The sequence below is a fragment of a genome, unplaced genomic scaffold (assembly GCF_019419815.1).
Source record: "Pyrus x bretschneideri cultivar Hongxiangsu unplaced genomic scaffold, Pyrus_bretschneideri_v1 Contig16, whole genome shotgun sequence".
Classification (NCBI taxonomy): Eukaryota; Viridiplantae; Streptophyta; class Magnoliopsida; order Rosales; family Rosaceae; genus Pyrus; species Pyrus x bretschneideri.
The window spans coordinates 144119-150586 of record NW_025999457.1 but is presented as its reverse complement, the minus strand read 5'-3'; the positions used below and the strand labels follow the sequence as shown (position 1 = coordinate 150586).

The 6468-nt window shown below is 34.6% G+C and overlaps 1 long non-coding RNA gene across 1 annotated transcript; it reads left to right on the top strand.

Annotated features, from left to right (window-relative positions):
* Nucleotides 1–4238: 4238 nt before the first annotated feature.
* On the top strand, nt 4239–6202 carry LOC125475679. Its single transcript, XR_007257030.1, has 2 exons — nt 4239–4302; nt 4445–6202. It is a non-coding gene; the product is annotated as an uncharacterized LOC125475679 (long non-coding RNA).
* Nucleotides 6203–6468: the final 266 nt, after the last annotated feature.

Genomic DNA, 6468 nt, shown 5'->3' with positions numbered 1-6468 from the left:
TCATGAGATCATATACAAGTTTGTATTAATAAAATTCAGAAAGTGCCTTCTTTGTTATAACATATGTGAGTGATAGTCTACATATTTACATCAATCTTTTCATATAAACTTAGTTTAGGGAGTGTAGTCAGAAAATTTGTGTGAAAATAGAGAGTATATCTGGTAAGGAATTGAATGAATTCTCTAAGACATGTTACTACTTTCAAATGTTCTTTTAATTGATTAAATGTGAGCCAGTGAGTGGTTACTACGGTTAAGTTTAAGCTCAAGAGTAAGGATTGCTAAAATCTATGTAAGTAGTGATTATTAATATGTCACGTTTCATTAGAAATCCCTGAGGCAATTGTTGGAAGGTTTAGGTCTTGTTTTGTTTTCTTTGTTTTGCTCGGGGACTAGCAAAAGCTAAGTGTGGGGGAATTTGATAGAAGCATATTTATGTGACTTTGTTATCTTATTTCTTTTCATTTACTTAGTTAAAATCCATTTATTGTAGTAATTTAAGTTATTTTTCGTATTATTGTAGATCCAGTTGGTAACGATGACAATAAATAGTCAAATGGGGCAATTTGGAGCAGTATTGGACTTGTATAATTGTATTGGATAGCATATGGGATGGACGTTTTTGGTGTTTAAATGGTGTTAGACATGTGCTAAACTCTAGAGAAATTAAAGTTGAGGCTTGGAAGACAAGGAATTACACAAGAAAAAGGAATCCTAATTGGAGAGGAACCTTATCTTATCTTATCCAACCTTATCTTATCCAAATCTTATCCTACTTTATCTTATCTCCAGCTGCAAGGAGAAATCCTTATCACATTCCAACACTTCCTATCTGATTCTAGGAGTCCTAAAATAATTCAAACAGCCTAATCCTTTTTCTCTTGGGATTCAGTTGTGCCTTTACCCTATATATAGACATTATTGCCGCAATTAAGAAAAGAGAAGTGTGTGCCACAACCTGCAATCATCCATTGAAGTTGCTGGAGTTTTCTGGGTTCTTTCTCTCTTTGTTTTAATTTTCAATGTATATTTTAGATCGTTTTTCAGTTATGATGAACATGTATAACTAAATTTTTTTTCAGCTAGAGGTGAATTTGAAGTCATGATCATATGTTTCATATAAATTGATTACATCTAGTTATTGTTTCATAAAACATGAATGTGATTTTACTTATCTGCTTTATAGAGAACTTATTCTTGTATGTTTATTAAGGGTACACAATTAGTTTGCAAGCAGGTATTTTATGTTAGAATATAAGGGAATTTCACCTAATCGTTATAAACTTATATTTGCAAGTAGTAAAAGTCACTAGTCATGATTGAGTTAATAAACTCTTGGCAGGAGTGTCATGCTTTTCATAGTTACGAATGTCTTGTCAATGCTTATGATTTTCACAAAACTTAATGATCTCTATCATGCTTTTCATAGTTAGGGAACTTGAGAAGAATAATTTGGTTGCGTCACTGAGTCCAATTCAATGAACTTAGGAAAATCTGAGAGTTAATTAGTGATGTTCACAATTAATTTGGGGTATTTTCATTCATGGTTTATATGAAGATAACTAGAAATCGATTTGTATGCATTGTTTCATATGCGGAGAAGAATTCTCTAGCTATCCTCTTACCCATATTTCATTCACAACTTAATTTACTTGCTGCCCTTTATTTTGTTTTAATTAAATTCGTCCAAAATTCCCCCATCATCATTTAGATGTTAGTTTAACTTAGTTTTTAGTTTTACAAGTTTAATGTGTGTTGATTAGCATCCCTTCTAATCCCTGGAATAGAACGATCCTTATTTACTCATACTACAATTACATAATTTATAGGGTTTAATTTATGTGTTAGTTTCTACCACATCAGAAGCACCGATGCCACGCTCGCAAGAATTCCACAAAGACTCTGGACTTTTTGAAGGCCAGGGGTTCACAATAGTAAGACAATGATGATTGTGGTATAATTCCACCAAAAATACAGTTCGGTGGCAAGATCGTCGAGGTTATGAAGATCTTCCGCAGAGGAAACAAACCTTTCACAATGTTGTTAGAAGCCCGAGGGAAAGCGTGTTCGATCAACCAGAAAAGCTAGAACATCAGATGTTCTTGTTCTTTCTACTCTTCTGCTTATCATGTGGTAGCTACTTCTAATTATACTTGTCATAGAATTCACAAACGAATGCGCTAAAAGAGGCTTGATTCTTGGTAGGGGTAACTTTGATCGGATGTACTCGTCCAGAAGAGTACCTTGGCGTCTCGGATGCTTCTAATCTTGAAGAAAATTGATGCTCGATGGGGGAAATAAACTTGATATTTGGACAAAAATCATAATTATAAAATGACATACAATTCCCTTATTTAGATTTATAAACGTAGAAATTTATAATATCGCCTAAGAACAATGAAATTTGGGACCTCTAATTCCCAAATTTAATGTAAATAAGTGTTATTTTCAAATTTCTATGAGTGAGAAATTTAAAAATAAAAATACTAAAAGAGTCAACCATGAGTGACCACCACCACCTGATAAGTGCATTATTTGTTATTATTTCATATCATTTATCCCTAAGTTTTGTTAAGGAATTGATTACAAAAGAGCCTTATTACTTTCCTTTTCTCAGTTTCAGCCATTGTGCTCACTTAGGACATTTTTTTATTTATGATAATTCAACTTTCCGGAGGAGTTTTGATGCAAGGCCAATTGGAGAAGCTAAGAGGCTAAAGATCGTTGTTCTAAATTTCATAATTTTCCATAAGCCAAATGTTTCAGTTTTCAAAATTAATCCTGCATAAGTTGTTTTCCCATCAGAATTGCGCAGCTGTGGGAGAATGAAGATTTGAAGTCTTTACCGATTTTTCCAAGTGGCGTGCTATATATACCTGGAAAGATAAGAGTAAAGCTACGTTTCCCATATTTTTATAGAATTTTCCAAAAGAGAAATCGGCCTCAAACTTGACATGCAAGTCAAATGACGTGCTCAAGCCAAGATGGACTCTTTCCTATTTTCTCTCATTAATTATTTAGGAATTTGTTTTCTTTTAGGATAGTTTTCTATTAGAATTTTTAGGGTTTTACTAGAATAAATATAGTGCCCTAGGCTATCTAAAGGGGGAGAATTGAATACAGAGAATTCGTCCAAAGTGAAGGAATGAAGCTTAGTGTGCTTTACCATTTTTTTGTGGGTTTTATCTTCTTCCATGACTTCTTTTGTGATTTTTGTTATGACTACGTGTAACTAAACTACTTTTCTAAGGTTTATGATGAAACCATGACATGATTATTTCCGAAGTATCTTGTTGATTATTGTTCGATTCCATTCCATGTTTAATTTTTAATCTGTGTGTTTAATTTATTCTAGTTTCAAATTGTTCTTGTGATTGGCCATTATTGTGCACTTGCTTCTAGATATGTAGATAAATCTAAGAGGATGACCAATCAATTAGATTTAAAAGATTAAGAAGAGTAGACAAACTAGTGAGGATGACCAATATCAAACTAGTCCTAATTGGTTGATATGATTCTTCAATGCTTAATGGGTTTTTATGTGTTTAACTATATGCCTAACCAATAGGATACAATTTTCATGTATAGACACACGAGTTGATGCCTGGCCACCGATTAATTCATATCTTAGAAAGAACAACCTTAAATATTGGCATGGTAATTGGACAGTAATCGACTTGAAGAAAAGGGAATAGGATTGTTATTGGTGGATTCATGACCTTAGGCTTTCATCCTATTAATTCGTTAAACCTTCTTTCGTTGTGTGTTTTCGTTTTTCATATTCCTCAGTTGATTATAAGTTGGAGTTTTAATTATTTTTCGTAATCAATTAATCAATCATTTGTTTCCTAATTAAGTTAAGTTTTGTGTAATCAATTGGTTGAATTGGTATTATAAGCAATACCTGTGAGATTAAACTCATATTTGCATATATTTCTACAATTGATTCATGCACTTGCAAGTTAAATTTGGTTTAAATTAATCTATTATTTAGGTTACTTTAAATACATATCAAGTTTTTGACACCGTTGCTAAGGATTGCCCTTTAATCCCGACTCGGCTTGTTGATTACACTTCCCTTCTTTCTTTCTTTTTTTTTTTCCTTTTTTTATATATAAAAAAATAAAAAATAAAAATCATTGGTTGCATCCCCATTATTGAATTGTTAATTTGACTTTCTTCTTGTCTGACTATTAGTATTCGGTTATCATATTCTATTTGGATACCTTCTTTTGTCTTTTCATTCTTCTATACCACCCCGAGTCTTCTAGTCTTCCAGTTGGAGTTGTTTGTTTGTAGTCCGTGAGTTATTAGGAATTACACTTCTCTGGTTTACTTTTTCTTTGTGTTCACTTAAATCAATCACTGTTTGCATTAATCATCACCAGTTCTCTGCGATACATTTGCAAGCAAATCACTGAAATCATTCTTTGGTTCTTTGTAGGTGAATGATCGATACTCGTTCCTCACAAAGGTAGCTTGTGGAATTCGAACCAAAGATTGAACGAAAGCGTAGGCAAATTCGCAAGGAACAAAGAGCATGGATGGCTAAGGAGAAACAAGAACAAGTAGAGATGGCTGCGAACGGCAATAACGGTGGTGTTCCTCGAAACATTTAAGATTTCTCTATGCCGCAATTTTCTTCTCGACAATCATGCATAGTTTATCCTGAAATTGATGGTACTTCTTCTTATGAGATCAAAGATTATGTTATTAAAATGTTGCCCAAGTTTTCTGGAGATGAGAATCAAGATGCTAGTGAACATGTAGACAACTTTCTGGATATTTGTGGGATACAGAATATTAAAGGTGTCTCCGATGAGTTCACTCGCCTAAAGTTTTTCCCTTTTTCTTTCAAGGGCGATGCTAGAACATGGTTCAAGACTCTGCCAGCAAGATCAATTAACTCTTGGACTCAACTTTCTAGTAAGTTCATTCAAAAGTTTTACACTCAGTCTAGAACTCAGAGGTTGAGAGATTCAAGGCTTTGATAATCAGTTGTCCGCACCATCAGTTTCTACCATGGCAATTAATTTTATACTTCTACCCGCACTTGAGTGATGAATGCCGCCATAGATTGGATGCTACAGCTGATGGAAATATCTTGGGTAAAGAACCAGAGTAAGCAACTACTATCATTGAAAATGTTACAAATTCATCTCAATGGGATAGTAAAGAGTTAACTCCGAATTCTACCTATGAAGTAAGTTCATCTAATGAGGTGGCTGTACTATCAAGGAAATTAGATGTTGTGGTGAATATGTTATCGAAAAATGCAGAACCGTGTGCGATTTGTGTTGATCATACCCATCCTACTCATTTTTGTCCTCAAAGTGGTACTTGTCTAGAAGTGGAGGAGACTAATCAAGTCAATGCATTTAACCATCAAAGAAACAACCCTTTTCTCAAATACTAATAATCCAGGGTGGAGAGACCATCCTAATTTAGCTTGGAAGAATAATTTCAGCCAAGGGTCCAAGCCATGGCAACAAGGAGCAGTATCTATAGAAACCAAGAAACCTTCTTGGGAAGAAGCATTAGCTCAGATGGTTTAAGCTAATACAGAATATATAAAGACCACCTCTTAACTTTTGCAAACTCTCATCGAAGGGCAGCAAATAAATAGTCAAGTCATCGGCAAATTGGAAGCACAAATCGGTCAAATCGTTACTGCAGTGAGTGAAAGAGAACCGGGGCGTTTTCCAAGTCAACCCGAAGCCAACCCAAGAGGCAAGGAGAAAGTTAATGCCATTAGAACATCAAGGAGTGGTAAGACTTATGATAGCAGGGAAGAAATCGCTGAAACAAAGGACCAAGAAGAGAAGGACAAAGAAGCAATTCCACTACCTTCTTCGCCACTTGCTGCTCCTGCTCTAAAGTTGAAGAATTATGATCCACCTATGCCTTTCCCGCAGACATTTCAAAGGCAAAGAAAGGACAAGCATATGTTAGATATATTGGAGGAATTTAAAAAGATTCAAATCAACATTCCATTACTCGATGCTATAGCACAAATTCCATCATACGCGAAGTTTTTGATCTTTGCACAAACAAGAGAAAATTTACAGACCATGAGAAGATTGAGCTTACAAATTGTTGCAGCGAAGTTTTTATCACTAAACTGCCTCCAAAATTTCAAGATCCAGGGAGTTTCACTATCTCGTGTGTTATTGATGATTTTAAATTTAATAAAGCTTTCTTAGACCTTGGTTCCAGTGTTAATCTCATGCCATATTCTATTTATGAGTAGCTAGGTATTGGAGAGCTACGAAGAACATCCATCTCTTTACAATTGGGTTATCGATCGGTGACTTATCCCAAGGGCCTTGTTGAGGACATTTTGATCAAAGTAGAGCAATTTATCTTGCCAGCGATTTCCTTATGCTCGACATGAAGGAAGACCAAAACATCCCTATTCTACTCGGTTGTCCTTTCCTTGCAACCGCTGGAGCTTTAATTGATGTCAAA